Source organism: Pristiophorus japonicus, chromosome 6 (assembly GCF_044704955.1).
Source record: "Pristiophorus japonicus isolate sPriJap1 chromosome 6, sPriJap1.hap1, whole genome shotgun sequence".
Lineage (NCBI taxonomy): Eukaryota > Metazoa > Chordata > Chondrichthyes > Pristiophoridae > Pristiophorus > Pristiophorus japonicus.
The window spans coordinates 232,102,298-232,124,673 of NC_091982.1; the positions used below are offsets into that span (position 1 = coordinate 232,102,298).

Here is a 22,376-nt window from a genome sequence, read left to right on the forward strand (position 1 = left end):
TGATCATCTATCCCAACACCATATTCCCGCTTTTTCCCCATACCCCTTGATGCCTTTTGTTTCTAGAAATCTATCTATCTCCCTCTTAAATATATTCAATGACTTGGCCTCCATAGCCTTCTGTGGTAGAGAATTCCACAGGTTCATTACCCTCTGAGTGAAAACATTTCTCCTCATCTCGGTCCTAAATTTCCTATCCTGTGTCCTGAGACTGTGACCCCTTGTTCTAGACTTTCCAACCAGGGGAAACATCCTCCCCGCATCCAGTCTATCCAACCCAGTCAGAATTTTATACATTTCAATGAGATCCCCTCTCATTCTTCTAAACTCCAGTGAAGATAGGCCTAATCGACCCAATCTCTCCTCATACGACAGTCCTGCCATCCCGGGAATCAGTCTGGTGAACCTTCGCTGCACTCCCTCTATGGCAAGTATATCCTTTCTTAGGTAAGGAGATCAAAACTGCACACAATACTCCAGGTGCGGTCTCACCAAGGCCTTGTATAACCATTACCCAGAAATCCATTGCATATTTATGTAAAGAATAATGTCCCGACATCAGTCCTAAGTGTGGCTTTTACTTATAGTCAGACACTTCCTTTCTTAGACCGTCAGCCCAAGTGCCCTGCTTTAATCCATCCAGTTTCCCTCAACAATAACAACAACTTATGTTTATATAGCACCTTTAATGTAGTGAACCGTCCCAAGGCACTTCTCAGGAGTATTAGGAGATAAAAATTTGACACCGAACCGCATAAGTAGAAATTAGCACAGCTGACCAAAAGCTTGGTCAAAGAGGTAGGTTTTAAGGAGCGTCTTGAAGGAGGAGAGAGAGGTAGAGAGACGGAGAGGTTTCGGCAGGGAGTTCCAGAGCTTAGGGCCCAAGCAACAGAAGGCACGGCCACCAATGGTGGAGCGATTATAATCAGGGATGTTCAGCAAGGCAGAATTAGAGGAGTGCAGACATCTTGGGGTGGGGGGGGGGCGCGGGGTTGTGGGGCTGGAGGAAATTACAGAGGTTTAGGGAGAGAGTTCCAGAGCTTGGGGCCCAGGCAACAGAAGGTACAGCCACTGATGGTTGAGCAGTTATAAAGAGGGATGTTCAAGAGGGCAGAATTTGAGGAGCGCAGACATCTCGGGGGGGTTGTGAGGCTGAAAAAGATTACAGCGATAGGGAGGGGCGAGGCCATGGAGGGATTTGAAAACAAGGATGAGAATTTTGAAATTGAGGCGTTGCTTAACCGGAAACATCTCCTTTTCTTAGCAACCTTGTACCCAGTGGATTCGGTCACCATCGCCAACCTCTGATGACATATTATCAAGGTCCACTGTTAGCCAATTCATTGATCTATGGTGATTCACTTCACAAGTCGAGTACTATCTGACCTACATTGGCTCTCTACCTCTTTTTCCTCCTTTAAGATGCTCATTAAAACCTACCTCTTTGATCATCAGCCTTAATTTTTTCTTTTGTGGCTCGGCGGTGTCAAATTTATCTGTTTTGTCTTGTAACACTGATGTGAAACACCTTGGGATGTTTTATTACGTCAAAGGCGCTATATAAATAAAAGTTATTATTTTATTACTATCCGTTTATACTTGATGATCAACTCCTGCTTATCTGTTCCCATACATTCTTCCGCCCTCTTCCCTTAAGCATTCCCTTTAGTTTTTTGATCAACAGACAATTTATTTGTATCTTTCCCTCATCTACTATATCTGATTTCCTCACACATAAACAAACATCCCATAACCAAATTCAACTTGCAGTCAAAGATCTGTTCCTGTCCGACTCAGCATTGAGGCTCTCTGGCTCCCTCATGTGTTTTCACACCAGATTTAACTGGGAGGAATTAGTGCAATGTGGGTAAGTTTGTACGTTGCACATTAACAGTAGGTTAACAAGTTCAAATATAGCATCAACACCAGGTGTATGCAGTAACACGCATCAGAATTATGGGATGAGTTTCCTCCGCTACACCAACCAAACTGGATGGCAAAGCAGCTGAAACACAAACGAAACAAGGCTGGAGGTCTACAGTCTATGCTCCTGCGTGTCCCTTGGTAAATTTTCCTCCTCTTTCCCAGCCAGCAGTGATCATATTTCTTTTTCTTGATTAGGAGTAAAACTAATGAAGTTGTTGGCCCTGCTGTATGATGCATCTGTGACCTCCTTGATACATTGTTGGACAGCGAGTGGCCCAAACTGCAGATGTCACCTGAACCAGGCTAAAATAAGACTAACAGATAATAAAGTGAGGGTTATGTGCACTTTGACATCCAAATCACTGCTGCCCGCATCCTGATTCGCACCAAGTCCCGCTCACCCATCACTCCTGTGCTTGTTGACCTACATTGGCTCCCATTCCGGCAACACATTGATTTTAAAATTCTCAACCTTGTTTTCAAATCCCTCCATGGCCTCATGCCTCCCGAGCTCTGTAACCTCCTCCAGCCCTACATCCCTCTGAGATCTCTGCACTCCTCCAATTCTGGTCTCTTGCGCATCGCTGATTATAATCGCTCCACCATTGGCGGCCGTGCCTTCAGCTGCCTAGGCCCCAAGCTCTTCCCTCCCTAAACCTCTCCACTTCTGTACCTCTCTCTCCTCCCTTAAGATACCCCTAAAAACCCACCTCTTTGACCAAGCTTTTGGCCAGCTGTCCTAATATCTCCCGATGTGGCTCATTGTCAAATTTTGTGAAGCACCTTGGGATGTTTTACCATGTTAAAGGCGCTATATAAATACAAGTTTTTGTTGTTGACAGCTATTAGCAGTGCTGCATAAATATTTGATTGTCTCTGGAGATCTTCTCGAGTAGATGATGCAGCTCTGTCACAGGGCAGTGTTCATCAGGCGTTCCCAGGTGTCTGAGATGGAAGATCCAATGTGTGGCATACCATCAGATTCGAGCAATATGCCTAGCGTACTCCCTGACTCCATGGACCACCATCCTGCTATTGACAGTCCTCCGTAGCCAATGCTACTGGATAACCAGCATACATTGTAGACAAAATGCTGCAGGCTCCAGCTTAGCAACATTGCAGATCACCTATCATCACAACAACAACAACTTCTATTTATATAGCACCTTTAATGTCCCAAGACGCTTCACAGGGGTATTATACGATAAAAATTTGACACTGAGCCACATAAGTAGAAATTAGTGCAGGTGACGAAAAGCTTGGTCAATGAGGTATGTTTTAAGGAGCGTCTTGAAGGAGGAAAAAGAGGTAGAGAGGTTTAGGCAGGGAGTGCCAGAGTTTGGGGCCTGGGCATCATAGTATCTAACTGCCTCTTGAATGGCTCCAGAGTTTCCCATTCACTATTTCATCTATTACTAGTAAATGTACTTTGCATTGTCTTTATCTCCCAATCATTTAGCAAGTGACTATCTCTGAAATGAAGTTCAGTTTGGGGTGGCTGGTGTGCAACGGTCACCACACGTTAAAAAAATCCACGCACAGACATCTTCCACCCCCTCAATTGGAGTTCAGGACTGGAACATCGGGTCCTTCATCGAAACACCTGTGAACTCGTGGAAGCAAGTCATCCTCGTTTGAGGGACCGCCTATGATGATGAGTTCAGGAAGTTCACCAATGGTTATAATCAGGAATGGTCAAGAAGACAGAATTAGAGGAGCGCAGACATCTCAGGGAGGTTGTGGGGCTGGAGGAGATTACAGAGATAGGAAGGGACGAGGCCACGGAGGGATTTGAAAATAAGGATGCGTTACTCAACCGGAAGTCAATGTAGATCAGCAAGCACTGGGATGATGGATGAACAGGACTTGGTGCAAGTTAGGACACGGGCAGCAAAGTTTTGGAACACCTCTAGTTTACGGAGAGTAGAATGTGGGAGGTGTTAAGTCCTGTCCCCTCAGTACAGATTCACACGAGACATGTAGTGAAGTCAAGGTCACTCTGGACCTGCACCTTTATTTCACAGCTCTGGAATGCTGCACTTGCCTGAGACCTGCCCTTATATACCTGTCTCTTGCAAGTGCACCCCTGGTGGTAAGGTATGCTGGTGGTTACAGGTCATATCTTATTACAGTCATGTATAGCATGTTAGGATACAGTTATATATAATAATGTAAGATATATGACAGAAGGCCAGCCAGGAGTGCGTTGGAATAATCATGTCTGGAAGTAACAAAGGCATTGATGAGGGTTTCAGCAGCGGATGAGCTGAGGCAAGGGCGGAGACGGGTGATGTCACAGAGGTGGAAATAGGTGGTCTTAGTTATGCTGCGGATATGTGGTTGAAAGCTCATTTCAGGCCAAATATGACACGAAGGATGCGAACAGTCTGGTTGAGCCTCAGACAGAAGTTGGTGAGAGGGACGGAGTCAGTGTATCAGCTTTTAGCCTATGCGGCAACACTAAATTGGGATGTGCAATTGGAATGATGTGGGAGCATTTGGAAATGGAAAAACCCATTAAACTCATTACATTAATAAGCTACATTCATGTCTTCAGCAATATTGCAGCAACAAGCCATTTCTTCCCAAAGTAATTTGGCAGCGTGGAGTAACTAAGCGTTACTGCTGTATAACCTCAGGCATTTTTTGTAGGCTAATGAATTGTTTTACTTTTACTTTACAATCTGTTACAATCTGCATACTCTTACTCTAATCCTCATTTCACAGATATTCGCTAGTTAAATGATTGAGAGGTGGAGACAGTGTAAGGTAGAAAATCCATTCACCTCAGGGCTGAAAATTACGGTGTATTTTTGAGAAAACACTGTAGTTGGCACTGACACTGACCTTTACAAAGATCAGAAAGATAAGTTCAATAAGAAAAGCCATCTGACCACATCATTTATCCTTTCATAAAAGCTCACATCACGATATCTAATTCCCACTTGAATGGCTCCAGACTTTCCCATTCACTATTTCATCTATTCATCATCATAGACAACCCTCGGAATCGAGGAAGACTTGTTTCCACTCTTCACATGAGTCCTTAGTGGCTGAACAGTCCAATACGAAAACCACAGTCCCTGTCACAGGTGGGACAGGTAGTCATCTATTCTTAGTAAATGGATTTAGCATTGTCTTACCTCCAAATCATTTAACAAGCGCCTATCTGTGAAATGCAATTCAGGATAAAAGTATCCAGGTTGCGTGAAGAAGTTCTTCCTGGCATCATTCCTACACTTGCCAATTAGTACCTGCGTCCTCTTGACCTGCAGTCATGGTTTAAGTTGAAATAGTGCTCAGGACTGACCCTTTCTATTCTAATTAGTATCTTATATACCTCTAATTCCCTTCCTTTCAAGGCTGGAGTGTTCAAGTTTTTCTAACCCAGTTCTGCGACACTGAGATCAACTTTGTGACCTTTCTCTGCACCATTTCCAGAACTTGAATATCCCCTGTGTGCCTTGCTGACCTGAATCAAATGTCATATTCAAGGTGTAGCCTGCTAAAGTACTAAACAAAAGATTGATTTATATAGTGCCTTTCATAACCTCAGAACATCCCAAAGCACTTTACAGCCAATGAAGTCCTTTGGCAATGTAGTCACTGTTGCAACGTAGGAAAAGTGGCAGTCAATCGGGGCACAACAACGTCCCACAAACAGCCATGAGATAATGATGTTGGTTGAAGGATAAATATTGGCCGGGACACTGGGGAGAACTCCTCTACTCTCTTCAAAATAGTGCCGTGGGATCTTTTACGGTCACCTGAGAGGACAGATGGGGCCTCAGTTTAACGTCTCATCTGAAAGGCAGCACCTCCCTCAGTACTGTGCAGCACTCCCTCAGCACTGCACTGGAGCGTCAGCCTAGATTTTCACCACAGCAGTCTCTGATTTAATTATTCCATTTGCTTCCTTAATTGCGGCTCCTCAATAACTTGACATGGTCAATGTTGAGTTTACCATCACTCCTAGAGCTCTTCCAGCCGTTTCTTTAGTGGTTTCAATATCGTTCATTAAGTAAGCACCTCCCCTATATTTTCTTCCATTGTGTCCGACCTTGTTATGTATTTCATCTGTTGTTGTAATTCTGCCCACTTACAAATATTGCTTCGGTCCTTCTGTAATTCCTTTGTGGCTTCAGCAGATCTTCTGCCCCCCATCCCCCATCCCGCTACTGTATTATCTGTGAATTTGACCAACTCACATTGCATTCTGAGACTAGATTGAATAGATCGTCAATAATAGGGGGTTCTGGTGCACGAGGCACGCCGCCCAGTACATCTCCCCAGCCCAGCATGGCTCCCTTATCTAACATCTGTTGTTTCTACTCAGCCAATTCCTTATCGCTCTCCAAGCTTTTTCTCTAAACCTGTGTAGCACCTGTCATGTGGGATTTTAATGAGGTTTTCTGGTAATCTGGATGAACTATATCAGGCTTTCAAGCATCCACTGGAAATGTCACTTTCTCATAAAAAGGGGGGTTGGTCGGACAGGACCTGCCCCTTCTAAAACTGGATTACTGGGTTATTTTCAATAGCTAATCCTCAACTTTGTTCCTAGCCACAACACTGCCTAAGTTTGGAACAGCTTTAATAGGCAGAGAATGAGAATAACATTGTTGGTTAGATCTTTCACTCCCAAAGTGAAAATATGCTAAACTACCAGGAAATGTTTCACAGCACACAAAGCCTTCCTGCCTCAGGGTATTTTGGTCTGTTTTTAACATCTCTTCCAAGCACAGTTGTCAGGTGAGTTATGTCCTCTGTCCCACGCCCCGACCCCACCATACACCCCCATACCAACATACACATATACAATCCTCAGGATTCAATACCAAATACCAAAGCTAGTGGCTATAAATAGAGCATGGTCATTAATAACTCCAATCTGGAATTCAGGAGAAACTTCTTTACCCAACGAGTAGTGTGAATGAGAAACTTGACACCCCATGGAGTAGTTGAGGCGAATAGTATAGCTGCATTTAAGGGAAAGCTAAATAAACACACGAGAGAGAAAGAAATAGAAGGTTCTGCTGATAGGGTGAGATGAAGCGGGGTGGGAGGAGGCTCGTGTGGAGCATAAACGCCGGCATAGACCAGTCGGCCCGAATGGACTGTTTCTGTGCTGTTCATTCTATGTAATTCAATGTAAAAACCTTTCTTAACATTGCAGATGAAGAATTAAAATGCAACAAAATAAGACTTTCCCTATCGTATTTTACTAGTAACTGCGCTTTTTGTTCTGTGATTTCTTTTACCAGAATATCATGGCTAGGAATGCAGTTAAGGCCTTGAGCAGTCTTCATGGAACTCAATATACATATGGGCCTGGAGCAAGCACAATATGTAAGCATTGTTAATCATCCTGTTTTTAGTGTGTAAAACTGCACTATATTTAGAAACAAACTCAGTCAATTTGGGATGGCGCTGTGATGTTCTGATGTGTAGCTCTGACGCACTGTCACAGGGTAGTGGGATATGGGTTTATAGTTATAGTTCTATCATTCTCCCCATTGTCTATGTAAAAGAATGGAGAGCCACTTCATTCTGATCTCGTTCATTTCCTTGTAGTCATCAGAACCAGGAGCATGTCAGCTTCTCATTTTCTCATCGAAGACTGTCCCATATCATCTAACACCAGTTAAAAACAGGCATTGAGCTCGCCCAATGGCTCACATGATTAAGCCCATGAGCAGCTGAGCCACACTGACCAGGAAAAGTGCCAAGTTTGATCACCGGACCATGCTGAGATAGGACATGCCAGACACAGCAATGATAGCGAAGCTACATTTGGCCTGTTTTAGGGAGGAGAAAGTCCATCTTGGTTTTTGCTCCTGATCAATGTCGGTGATGCCTGGTAGTTATACCTAATTGTGGCAAGTAAGGACAGGATTGTGCTTTGCTTTACGCCATTCACTTTAATGAACAGTAGCCCAGGGGCTGGCAAGAACAGAATTGGAAAATCCAGGCCTATAACACATTTCCATATGTCAGCACTACATATTCAAAATCATGAGGGGTCTGGACAGAGTAGATGGAGAGAAACTGTTCCCATTGACGAAGGGTCGAGAACCAGAGGACACAGATTTAAGGTGATTGGCAGAAGAACCAAAGGCGACATGAGGAAAAACTTTTTTATGCAGTGAGTGGTTAGGATCTGGAATGCACTGCCTGAGAGGGTGCTGGAGGCAGACTCAATCACTGCTTTCAAAAGGGAGTTGAATAAGTACCTGAAGGAAAAAAACTTTGCAGGGCTACAGGGAAAGGGCAGGCAATGGGACTAGCTGAGGTGCCCTTGCAATGAGCCGGCAAGTGCTCGACGGGCTTTTAAATGCCTTCTTCCGTGCCGTAACCATTCTATGATTCTATTGTATATTCCAGAAGTCATATTCTGTAGAGGGTCATAAGTTTTATCCTATTCTTTTTTATTTCTAGATCCTTCAGCTGGAGGTTCAGATGACTGGGCCTATGATCTGGGTATTAAGTATCCTTTTACCTTTGAACTCCGTGACACTGGCAGATACGGCTTCCTGTTGCCTGAGTCCCTGATCAGGCCAACGTGTGAAGAAACTATGTTGGCGATCAACTATATCGCCACTTATGTTCTCAATTATATTAACCCACTGGGTGAAAGAAAAGCATTTGTTGATTACCCAGAAAATATTGCAATTGTATGTAGGCTGAATTTAAGGTTTAGAATTTATAGCTAACTATTTTTGTGTATGGTGGGGGCAAGAGTAAAGATATTTTGAAATGAGCTAGTCAATTTCCCATTGTGTTGCACAGGGTAAGTCTGCCTTTGTTGTCGTTGTGTTCCTGTTTCTCTTTCTGTCTCTTCACTTCTCATTCAGTCTTCAGTTCTCCTCTCTTCGGCTTCTCGCTCCAGAACTCTTCTTTCTGCTTCTTCTCTGTCCTCTTCTGCTTCTATCTGTGATTTTTTTCTTTGTTTCATTCCTTCCGGGTGGGAGGTGACAGGTGACGTGGTGTGGTGGGGAAAGGAGCCAGCAATGATTGCAGGTTGCTCATGCGTCCCCCTCCCCATCCCCTGCTCCCATTGAATCTCCGACCCTTCACTCTCCAACTAACCTCTCCCATTCTTAGCACCCCTTCACTCCCATCACTAACCCTAACTCTTCGCCATCAAACTCTTTGATCAATTTGTCTATCCTCTGTTTTCCTCGTATCTCCGTCGGTCAACCAACCTTCCATCCACCAAGCTGTGCGGTGAGAAGCTGGATGCCTCCTACTCCTCTGCCTGTTTCCATCCTCCCCATCACCCTTCTAACCTCACTTCCTATCCATTTCCCTCAGAAGTTTGCCTCGCTTTCAAATTTCAACTTATAAAATAAAACAGAAATCAAATTAGAAGGCAGAAAGATACTCTGCCTATCTTTCTATTTCTCTGGGAGCAAAATTCAACTTCAGCAGGGGTGCAAAACAACAGTAGCAATAGTCAATGAAAGTAAAATGGGGCAGAATGTATAATGGGCTGATTCACCCCTGCTTAAGTTGAATTTCAACCCCTCGGTCTGCCTCACAGGTGTTAGCAATCCCGATAATTACTTTTCTAGGCCAACGAAACACAGGTGAGCTTCAAATAGCTTAGAAAGCCAACTTGTTTTTGAAAATTGAATTCATATTAGCATATGGAAATATGTCTGCGTTATTCATTTTCTGTGGATTGTAAAATATAAAACAAAAGTGACAACAGGTTTGTTAGCAATACACTGTCATCTTTTTCTCATAGATGTGCACACATACACACACACACACACACACACTCACACACACACTCTCACACACACACACATACACTCACACCAACACACACACGCTCACACACACGCACACACACACACTCACACTCACACGCACACACACACATTCGCACACACACATACACACACACTCACACACTCACATTCACACACACTCACACTCACACGCACGCACTCACACACACTCACACGCACACACTCGCACGCATACACACTTGCACACACACACACTCGCACACACACTCACACACACACACACTCACACACACACTCACACACACACACACACACTCGCACACACACTCACACACACACACACTCACACACACACTCACACACACACACACACACACACTCACACACACACACACACTCACACACACACACACAGCCTCTCTATTGAAAAAATACACTCAATGAAAACTGCACCTGGATACTTATTCAAATTATTCCTGTAGCTTCAAATAATTTGAGGTATAACTGAGCAGGAACTGCTGGAAGTTAAAGAAATACATTCCTCCCATAACTGACTGAATGGTATTTAATGCAGGAAGGGTTGATGGAAGAAGATTGAATAGTAACCTTCAAAAGGGAATTAGATATATACTTGAAAAGGAAAAGAGATGCAGGATCACGGGGAAAGAGCGGGGCAGTGAGATTAATTGGTAGCTCTTTCAGAGAGCTGGTACGGGCTCGATGGGTCGAATGGCCTCGTTCTGTGCAGTATGATTCTATATACTCAGATTGCACAAACCAAATTCAGCTATTAGAATCATAGTTGTGGGCTAAGATATCAGCCCCAGATTTCTGCAAGCCTTGCAGCGCACTCTCACCGTAAGTTAGATCGCGGTGTTTGGGAAGGCCCAGGAACGAGAGTAGGACCTGGAGACACTGGGTACTGGTTTTCTCAGGCAAATCCTTGGGGGCCTTGCTGTGGACAGAATTCTGTTAACTAGTGACCAGAGGTAGGGGACTCCCAAGCCAAGTGTTCCCTTGTCCCTAGTATGGGATCTGCTGGGGGAGGGGAGTCTGTTATTTCAGGCGCAAGAAGGTAGAATATTGTGTTCAGTTTTGGTCTCCTAATCTGAGGAAGGACATTCTTGCTATTGAGGGAGAGCAGCGAAGGTTCACCAGACTGATTCCCGGGATGGCAGGACTGACATATGAAGAAAAACTGGATCAACTAGGCTTATATTCACTGGAATTTAGAAGAATGAGAAGGGATCTCATATAAAATTCTGACGGGATTGAACAGGTTAGATGCAGGAAGAATGTTCCCGATGTTGGGGAAGTCCAGAACCAGGGGTCACAGTCTAAGGATAAGGGGTAAGCCACTTAGGACCGAGATGAGGAGAAACTTCTTCACTCAGAGAATTGTGAACCTGTGGAATTCTCTACCACAGAAAGTTGTTCAGGCCAGTTTGTTAGATATATTCAAAAGGGAATTAGATGTGGCCCTTACGGCTAAAGGGATCAAGGGGTATGGAGAGAAAGCAGGACTGGGGTACTGAAGTTGCATGATCAGCCATGATCATATCGAATGGTGGTGCAGGCTCGAAGGGCCGAATGGCCTACTCCTGCACCTATTTTCTATATTTTTATGTTTCTATGTTTCTATACCGGCAGACGTGAAGGTTCCACCTTGCAGTCCAAGTCTGGCACTTAACTTTACATGACCAAAGATTTTTACTAGAAATGTGTTTGTTTTCAGCCCCCTTACACATAACAAGTGCACAGGTAGTCGGCACCATGAGTGTTGTTGGGCCTCAGAGAGCTGTGGAAGCTAGGACATTGAATATATTTAAGACAACACACCTGGACACAGGCTTCCGGGCAGCTCTCAGCTTTCAGAATCCCACAATGCAAGGAGTTGGCACCCAGCACACATCAGTGCTACATGAGCCAAAGATCATATTATCTGCCCATTGTTCACTTTCATTGTTACTAAAAAAAAATGTTTTAATCAAGAATGATTTTGTGCCTTGTACATTGGGAAAGGCTTTATAACCTAGAATAAAACAACTCAACACGAGTACCATTGTTTCATGTCTTTCACCAAGCTAATCCACATTTCATGTTAAACCTTTCCCCAGGCACTGTTGACCTATATTGCTGTTTCCATTGTTTGTGTAATTTTTTTTAATCAAATAATTATATTTCATGAGATATTTTGCAACTGTAAATGAAGAAAATTCAAAAATACCTTTAGACATTTGACAAAGAAATATCCCCAGTACAAAAAGGCGTAAGCAAATTTTGGCCGACCTGAACTTGGTGTTGTTCTGAGCACACCCGCACAAATGAAAGGGTTCTTTCATCTTCTTAAACACAATGGGCCCAAGTTTCCACCTCCCTCTGTAAAAATGGCGCACCTGATGACTAAAAAAGACGCTGAAAAGTTACCTTTCAATTCTCCCCGCTCCTCAGGACGTCTTTGTGCTCGGCGTGGTGCAGCACATCCAGTGGGGAGGCGGAGCCAGGTCCCGGCGCTGAAAACAGTGTCGAGACCTCTGCACATGCGCGCTAGAATGTGCGCGCATGCGCAGTAGCTCCTCGCAGCCCGAATCTCTGCGACACTCCGCAAGCTGTGTGGGAGGGGCCTGAAGCATGCTGCCTCCAGTTTTGGCCAAATAGGCTCCCTCTTGGCAGCCCGCTGCGTTCCCTAAGGTAGGACTTCTATTTTTTATTTGTTATTTATTGATTAATTGATTGCTTATTACTTTCGTCTTGGTGTTTTAGGTGCAGGGTTCCTTCTATTTTTTATTTGTTAATTAATTGCTTATTACTTTTTGTGCTTTGTTTAGTGCTTTGCAAGTCTTGGTGCTAGGTGCAGGTCTTCTCAGCTTCCTTTATTTTTTATTTGTTATGCTTATTTTTGTGCTTTGTTTAGTGCTTGGTGCTTTAAATGTATTTGTGCTTCTTTAATCTTGTTGTGAAGATGTTTAGTGCTTTGCAGGGTCCTCTCACTTCCCTCCCCCCTCCATCTCTGGCTACCTGTGCTGATTTCTTAGCTCACTGCAAGGTTTTTCTGTGCAGACACAAGTGGCCACATACGCTGGCCTAAATTAGTTTGGAGTAACTTTTAGCTGTCTAAACTTGCTTAAATGGGCAAAATAGGTGTAAGTGGCTGGTAACGCCCTCTTTTGGAAAAAAAACTAAACTAAAAAAAACCTAACTAACTCACTTACACTGGAGCAAATTAAATGGGCAGAATTGCGATTTTTAAGATACTCCAAATAAATCTAGTTGCTCCAAAAAAAAACGGAGCAACTCCTGGGAAAATTTGTTGTACATTGTGAAAAGCTTTATAACCTAAGTATTGTGCTAAAATAAAACAACTCAACACGAGTACCATTGTTTCATGTCTTTCACCAAGCTAACCCACATTTCATGTTAAACCTTTCCCCAGGCACTGCTGACCTATATTGCTGTTTCCATTGTTTGTTTCACGTATTTTGTTCAAATAATTATATTGGGGGCATGAGGCATTTTGCAACTGAAAATGAAGAAAATTCAAAAATACTTTTAGACATTTGACAAAGAAATATCCCCAGTACAAAAAGGCAAAAGCAAATTTTGGCCGGCCTGAACTTGGTTATTCTGAGCACACCCACACAAATGAAAGAGTTCTTTCATCTTCTTCAACACAATAATGTGGAGTCTTATCGCTGTATGAGTGCTGACCCAGAAATGTTCCGATCTGGGCTTACATGTGGCAAATGAGTCCTTCCACTTAGCTCATGTCAGCTTAGAAATGACTGCTGGTGGACTGTGGTTTAACGCACTCATTATACATCTTTCACCTGTCAACTGTTTTATGGAGCGGGATAAAGGGGGAAGTTTTGGTCTGAGTTGCTCCTGTTTTTTTGGAGCAACTTGTTTAGAATGGAGTATCTTAGAAATTGCAATTCTCGGCATTTAGTTTGCTCCAGTTCTCGTCAGTTAGAACAGTTTCAGTTTGGAACAGAATTTTTTTTTCAAAAGGGAGCGTGTCCGGCCACTTACGCCCATTTTGAAAGTTTAGGCAGTGAAAACTTACTCCAAACTAACTTAGAATGGAGTAAGTGTAGATTTCTGTACGCTCAGAAAAACCTTGTCTACACTTAGAAAATCAGGCGTAGGTTACAAATCAGGCGTAGGGAATGACGGGGTGGGGGGGTTTAAAGGGAAGTTTACAAACATTAAACACTTCAGTTTTACAAATAAAGAGCCATTATCAATAATAAATGATAAATACATCAATAAATCAACCAATAAATTAATCAAAAAAAATTAATAAAAAATAAAAAAAATATAAAAATCAATAAATAAAACATTTTCCACTTACCGACTGCAGCACCGGGAGCCCTCCAACAGCGTGCTGGGACGGGGCCCCCCTCAGTGTGTCTCTGTCAGTGTCTTTATCTGTCTGTCTGTCTGTGTGTGTCTCTCTCACTCTCTGAGTCTGTGTTTCTGACAGCGAGGGGGGAGGGGAGGCGGGGGGGGAAGGGTGAGGAGGGGGGGTGGAGGGGGAGGGAGGTGGAGGTGGGGGGGAGGGGGAGGGGGGAGGGGGAGGAGGGGGATTGTGGAGGGGGGGAGGGGGGAGGAGGGGGGTTGTGGAGGGGGGGTGGAGGGGGGGTGGAAGGGGGTGGAGAGAGGGGGGAGGGGAGAGAGGGGGAGAAGGGAGGGAGGGGGAGAAAGGAGGGAGGTGGAGAAGGGAAGAAGGGGAGAAGGGAGGGAGGGGGACAAGGGAGGGGAGGGAGAGAAGGGAGGGAGGGGAAGGGAAGGGGGAGGAAGGGAGGGGGAGAAGGGAGGGGGAGAAGGGAGGCTGAACGGGCCGGGCCTGGCCGGGCCCAAGACTTGATTTAAAGGTAGGTGGCCGGGGGTCGGGTCAGGCCCGGGTGGGGGGGAGGGGAGGGGGGGAGCGCGGGTCGGGTCCGGTCCGGGGGCAGGGGCCGGGGGGGGGGGGGGGGGGGTGTGGGAGTGGGAGTCTGTTCGGGTTGGGTCCGGGGGCGGGGGTGGGAGCGCAGGTCGGGTCGGGTCCGGGAGCGGGGGGGGGGGGGGTGAGTCAGGTCCGGCGGGGGGGGGGGGGGGAAGTGGGAATCTGTTCGGATCGGGTCAGGTCCGGGGGTGTGGGGGGGAGCACGGGTCCGGTCCGGGGGCGAGGAGGGGGGGGGGGTGGGAGTCTGTTCGGGTCCGGTCCGGTCCGGGGCGGGGGGGTGGGGGGTGGAGTCGGGTTGGGTCAGGAGGAAGCAGGAGCTGGCCGTGGGAGGTACAGCCTGATCCATGCTGCCCCAGTAAGCCCATTCGGCCAGGGCTAGGGGCTGCGTGCTTCAGGCCCCTCCCACACAATTTTGGGCGCTTGGAGCTACTGCACATGCACGCCCACTGTAGCGCGCATGTGCAGAGGTCCCGGCATTGTTTTCAGCGCAGGGACCTGGCTCCATCCCCCACAGTTCGTGCTGCGCCACGCCCAGCTCCAGAGGACCTGCAGGGAGCCGGAGAATAGGTAAGTATTTTTTAGGCGCACTTTGTGGCGCGAAAAACGGGCGTCCAGGTCGGGGCTGCGCCGTTCTAGGCGTGGCCCAAAACTTGGGCCCAATATAACTAAAATAAAGGCTAATTCTTCCAATAAAATATTGGACAGGGCAATGTCATATGAGCACAGAGAGGTTAATTTGACTGGAGGATCATGTAAAATGGACGATATGGGATTAAACACCCATCATACACCTCTCCTGATTTTTACTTCAACAACAACAACTGTAACAACTTGTATTTATATAGCGCCTTTAAAATAGTGAAACGTCCCAAGGCGCTTCACAGTATTATTGACACCGAGCCGCATAAGGAGAAATTAGGGCAGGCTTTGGTCAAAGAGGTAGGTTTAAAAGAGCATCTTAAAGGAGGAAAGAGAGGTTGCGAGGTGGAGAGGTTTAGGGAGGGAGTTCCAGAGCTCGGGGTCCAGACAACAGAAGGTACAGCCACCAATGGTTGAGCGAATATAATCAAGGATGCTCAAGAGGGCAGAAATAGAGGAACGCAGACATCTCGGGGGCTGGAGGAGATTACAGAGATAGGGAGGGGCGAGGCCATGGAGGGATTTGAAAACAAGGATGAGAATTTTGAAATCGAGGCGGTGCCAGTTATACTATCACGAAAAGTCGAAATTACCCCCACTAAGTGTTTATTCGTTAATACCCCAAACAGAAATTTCTAAGCTATAGATCCTTGGCAAAATTGATTCATGTGTCATAGTGATGGTTTTGGAGATACATGGTGGAGGAAGGGAATCATTTTTAACTTCGCCACCTGGACAGTGTCCTGAGACAGCTGACTGCCTGCCCTTTATCAAACCCACAATTTGTGTGGCATTGATTCAATGGTACTAAAATCGGGCGAGTTCTACAACTAGCGAACAATACATTTCCTCGAGTCACTGCCCATGCGGCCACGTTGAAAATGATCCCAATTGTGTTATCCCTTCAAAAAGGAAGGAGCCCGACAAATATCCAATTACTAATAGAATTGAGTGGGGTTTGTTTTATTGGAATCTCACACACAGGCCAAATAAAAGCAAACTTAAAGGGCTCAATTTTCCCCAAAGCATTTTTTTGAAGAGTTATGCCCGATTTTTTGGGGCCTAATTACGCCCAAAAATAATATTCGAAGTTTCCCCGTTGGATTTCTTCATTTTGGCATGACGTAACCCAACCTTTAGTTTTGGGGGTGGAGCCTTGATCTGCGCCATAAAGATCAGGCTGCCATAGAAACGTAGAAACATAGAAAATAGGTGCAGGAGTAGGCCATTCAGCCCTTCTAGCCTGCACCGCCATTCAATGAGTTCATGGCTGAACATGCAACTTCAGTACCCCATTCCTGCTTTCTCGCCATACCCCTTGATCCCCCGAGTAGTAAGGACTTCATCTAACTCTCTTTTGAATATATTTAGTGAATTGGCCTCAACTACTTTCTGTGATAGAGAATTCCACAGGTTCACCACTCTCTGGGTGAAGAAGTTTCTCCTCATCTCGGTCCTAAATGGCTTACCCCTTATCCTTAGACTGTGACCCCTGGTTCTGGACTTCCCCAACATTGGGAACATTCTTCCTGCATCTAACCTGTAACCCATGGTAACCAGGGACACAATGCGAGCTGAAGCATCCAGCCAGCTCCCAACACACTAAAAGAATTGAAAAATACATGGCAGCAACTTACCTCCAACCCCGCCCGAAGGCTGCCGGTCCAGTCCCATTCTCAGTCCGGTCCCATTCTCGGTACCCGGACTCACTCTCTCTCTCTCTATGAACCGGGGACCGAGAATGGGTCTGGACAGCCTTCGGGCAGGGTTGGAGGTAGTTGCTGCTTTGTGTTTTTCAATTCTTTTAGTGTGTCTGGGCATCAGCTGCACCGGAAAAAAAAACTGACCTAAATAAATCGTAACTAGCTGAATTACGCTGGTGCAAGTTGATTGGGGAAACTGGGGATTTTCAACTTAGGCCAGAAAGAGCAGTCTGCTCCCAAAAAAACAGCACAAATCACTGGGGAAAATTGAGCCCAAAGGTATGGACCATAAAGAAAATACACGTTATGTACCACAAACTCAATCTGCATTTGGACTTTGCTTCCATTAAAGACAAAAAGGAACAACCTATCTCTGCTCTCTCAATGTGGGCTCTGTGATATCTTTACAGAGCACACACACACACACACAGCTTTCTAATATGGCAGGCTACTCAGTGCGGAAGCTACCGGAAGCTGCCTGTCTGTTTATTATAACTCTGCAGCTGCAGTACACAATATGTCCACATCCACAGTGTGGAGCTACAAGCATTACCTGCTTACAGACATTACACTTCTCCCTCCTTAATGAAAAAGCCATTATAACAAACATCATAAATAACTTCACTTTTATACATATTTACAAATTTAACTTTACTACTTGTTTTCTGTTTCGAAGAGGATACCTTCGCTCTCGAACAGAACCTTCCAAACATGGTGTTGATTTCACACTCATTTGAGACTCATCCTGAGGAACATTTTCCTCCATGGAATTTCCTTGATTTTCATTTGCACTCACTCTAACTTCAGGCTCTTTGTTTCCCTGACTCGGACTCAGACTTTCATTCTGATTCTCTCCTGGATTTGTTACCAGTACATTGGATTTAGGATTTGCTACTGGTGTATCAAAACTATCTGATGAGTCAGAAATAATTGAATCATTCCCACCTTCAACTCCTTCCATGTCTGTAGGTAAAATATGATCAATATGGACAAACCTAACCTGTCCATTATCAAACATCTTTACCAAATATGTGCGAGGACCACATATCTTCACCACTCTTCCGGGTAATCACTTTAACCATTTATGGTGATGGTTCTTCACTCTCACCTTCTGGTTAATTTCACTCTTCTCTCTTTTAGTCTCCCTTTATTATGATTCTCTTTTTGTCTAATTTGTGTCTCTTCTACAGACTGTGCCAAATTTGGCTTTAAGAATGAGAATCTGGTTCGTGGCTGTCGTTTGAGAAACAACTCCGCTGGTGTTCTACCAGTAGTTGTATGAAGAGTATTTCGATAAGTAATCAAAAAATTAGCCAATTTGTGATCCAATGACAACTGTCGTTTTCTTGGATTTGGATCTAACATTTGTTTTATGAGGACACGTTTGACAATTTGTACAGTGCGCTCTGCTGCACCATTCGAAGCAGGATGGTATGGTGGAACCTTGATATGTTTCACACCATTTTTGCTCTTAAATTGTGCAAATTCTTCTGAACGAAATTGTGGTCCATTATCCGAAACAATTTCTTCAGGGAGGCCAAATGCAGAAAATAATTTTTGTAAAATGTCCAATGTTTTACTTGTTGTTATTTTCCACATTGGAAACACCTCAACCCACTTTGAATGGCTATCAATCACAATGAACAATTGTTGTCCATTTAACTCAGCAAAATCAATATGTAGCCTTTGCCACAACCTGGAAGGCCATTTCCATGGCTGTAATGATACTGGTGGTGGTTGCTTGCTTACTGATTGACATGTCGTACACTGACTCACAATGTACTCTATATCTTTATCAAGACCTGGCCACCATAAATAACTGCGTGCAAAACTCTTGGTCAAGCACATTCCCAGATGCTGGTCATGGAGGTCTCCTAATAATTTGGACCTGAATTTCTTTGGTATAACCACTCTTGCACCCCACGTGATACAATCTTTATCTACTGATAATTCATTCTTACGAATGAAGAATGGATGTGTATCTTTGTCTGTTACCTGGTTTAGCCATCCAGTTACAATATACTCATACACCTTTGATATCACGGGGTCACATTTGGTTGCTCTACCAATCTCCCCAGCTGTGACTGGCAGTTCATCAACGTATGAAAAATAAAACACTTCTTCCCTATCGGGTGTACTCTATGATGGGGAAGACAATCTAGACATTGCATCAGCATTACTGTGATCAGCTGATTGTCTGTATTCAATATCATATGTATATGCTGACAAAATCAAAGCCCATCTCTGCATTCGGGCTAATGTTGGAACTGGGGACTTTGGATGGAGGATTGCTGTTAGGGGCTTATGGTCTGTAACGATGGTAAATTTACGACCTTACAAGTATTTGTGAAACTTCTTGACCCCAAAAATTAATGCCAAAGCTTCCCTTTCAATTTGCGCATAATTTCTCTCACTAGCACTGAGAGTGCGTGAAGCAAAAGCAATTGGTCTCTCCTCCCCACTACTTGATACATGAGAGATTACTGCCCCAACTCCATAGGGAGAGGTATCACATGCTAGCTTAATCTTGTTAGATATGTCATAGTGAACTAACATGGTGCTCTCTACCAATCTTTTTTTACATTCCTTGAATGCTGTATCGCATTCTTTTGACCACTTCCACTGGACCTGTTTTTTCAAAAGTTCATTCAGTGGATGTAATACTGTAGCCAAATTTGGTAGGAATTTCCCATAATAGTTCAAAAGACCCAAGAATGAACGAAGTTCAGTGACATTCCTGGGAGTGGGTGCATTTCTGATTGCATCCAATTTTTCCATGGTTGGATGTAAACCATCTTTGTCTACTCTGTACCCTAAGTACTCCACTGAGTTTTTAAATAAGTCACACTTACGAGCAGATACTCGTACTCTGTGCTTCTCTAGCCGTTTGAGGATTTCATTCAAAATGTTATTATAAATTTGCCTATTTGGTGCTGAAATTAGTATGTCATCCAAATAACATACTACCCCTTCAATAACTTGCAAAATCTGGTTCATCACCCCTTGGAATATGGCAGGGGTGGAAGACACTCCAAACGGTAGCCTATTAAATTGATATAGGCCTAGATGAGTGTTTATAGTCAAACATGACTTGGACTCCTCATCTAGTTCAAGCTGTAAGTAGGCATTTGTAAGATCCAGTTTTGAGAAGATCTGACCACCTGTCAGTGTTGTGAACAAATCTTCTATATTCGGCAATATATTGGGGACATTACCCTCCAGAACCTGGTTTACGGTTACCTTATAATCACCACAGAATCTTACTTTACCATCAGACTTAGGTACAACAACAATGGGTGTAGTCCAATTACATCGATCTATCTTACAAATAATGTTCTCAGTCTCTAGTCTTTTGAGTTCTTGCTCAACTTTCTCCTTGAGTGCTTATGGTACGGAACGTGGCTTGTAGTAAACCGATCTAGCTTCCTTCTGTACCCTGACACTCGCCTTGAAGCCTTGGATCAGACTGCCCGTTTCGCAGAACACCTTCGGATACTGCTTGATAACCTCATCCGTTGATGAAAATCTCGCTGCCACAGAGAAGATCTTACTCCAATCCAGCTTCAGTGAGCTCAACCAAATTCTTCATAGTAAAGCAGTCTTGTCTCCTTTCACTATTATTAGAGGCAAGTTCTAAAATTGATCTTTATATTTCACTGGTACGGTGATCAGGCCTACTGCCGGAATTTTCTCTCCCGAGTAGCCTCGCAGCTCTATCTTGGGTTTCTCCAGTTCAAAATCACGCAATTTGTCGCGGTACAGTGACTCTGGTATTACACTCACGGAGGCACCCGTATCAATTTCCATTGGTATCTTGAATCCTGCAACATCTAGGTGGATTTTGATGATTTCTGAATTGCTGTCCGTTAACCTCGTGCTCCTGATGACGTGTAAGTCTAATATCTCCTCGTCCTGTTATTCTTCTTCCAAGCCATGTAGTCTCTTTGGATTTGTACTCACAGCTTTGAACGCTGGACTCATAGCTTTAAAAGCTGGTTTACCCTTCAGCCGGCATGCCTTTGCAAGATGCACAGTCTTTCTGCAGAAGAAACACTCTTCCTTCACGTATGGACAACTTTTAGCAATGTGTTGTCCCAGGCACCTATAGCATGACTTCGACGCTCTGGTAAAATTTCCAGTTGCTGAGACTTTCGCCCATGTACGTCTTTTACTTTGAACCTGCAGGTGATATTTACCTCGGTTGACTGACGACTGTAATCATTATTTAATTCTCGGGAATATTTTTCGGCCATGCCCGTCGACCTCGCTGTCTGACAAGCAATCTCAAAAGTCAATCATCCGTCATCAGTAACTTCCTTCTGATCGCATCATTTTTCACTCCACAAACAAAACGATCCCGTAATGCTCGGTTTTGAAAGTTTCCAAAATTACTGTTCATCGATAGCTTTTTTAATGCTATGATATAATCATTGATACTTTCATCCATCTTTTGATTCCGAATCCCAAAACATAGAAAACATAGAAACATAGAAAATAGGTGCAGGAGCAGGCCATTCGGCCCTTCTAGCCTGCACCGCCATTCAATGAGTTCATGGCTGAACATGCAACTTCAGTACCCGCTTCCTGCTTTCTCGCCATACCCCTTAATCCCCCTAGTAGTAAGGACTACATCTAACTCTTTTTTGAATATATTTAGTGAATTGGCCTCAACAACTTTCTGTGGTAGACAATTCCACAGGTTCATCACTCTCTGGGTGAAGAAGTTCCTCCTCATCTCGGTCCTAAATGGCTTACCCCTTATCCTAAGACTGTGACCCCTGGTTCTGGACTTCCCCAACATTGGGAACATTCTTCCTGCATCTAACCTGTCTAAACCCATCAGAATTTTAAACGTTTTTTTGAGGTCCCCTCTCATTCTTCTGAACTCCAGTGAATACAAGCCCAGTTGATCCAGTCTTTCTTGATAGGTCAGTCCCGCCATCCCGGGAATCAGTCTGGTGAACCTTCGCTGCACTCCCTCAATAGCAAGAATGTCCTTCCTCAGGTTAGGAGACCAAAACTGTACACAATACTCCAGGTGTGGCCTCACCAATGCCCTGTACAACTGTAGCAACACCTCCCTGTCCCTGTACTCAAATCCCCTCGCTATGAAGGCCAACATGCCATTTGCTTTCTTAACCGCCTGCTGTACCTGCATGCCAACCTTCAATGACTGATGTACCATGATACCCAGGTCTCGTTGCACCTCCCCTTTTCCTAATCTGTCACCATTCAGATAATAATCTGTCTCTCTGTTTTTACCACCAAAGTGGATAACCTCACATTTATCCACATTATACTTCATCTGCCATGCATTTGCCCACTCACCTAACCTATCCAAGTCACTCTGCAGCCTCATAGCATCCTCCTCGCAGCTCACACTGCCACCCAACTTAGTGTCATCTG

At 44.5% G+C, this 22,376-nt stretch overlaps 1 pseudogene; it reads left to right on the forward strand.

The window, feature by feature from the left end:
- Positions 1-21,175, forward strand: part of LOC139265503 (carboxypeptidase B-like) — a 29,601-nt pseudogene extending 8,426 nt beyond the window's left edge.
- Positions 21,176-22,376: the final 1,201 nt, after the last annotated feature.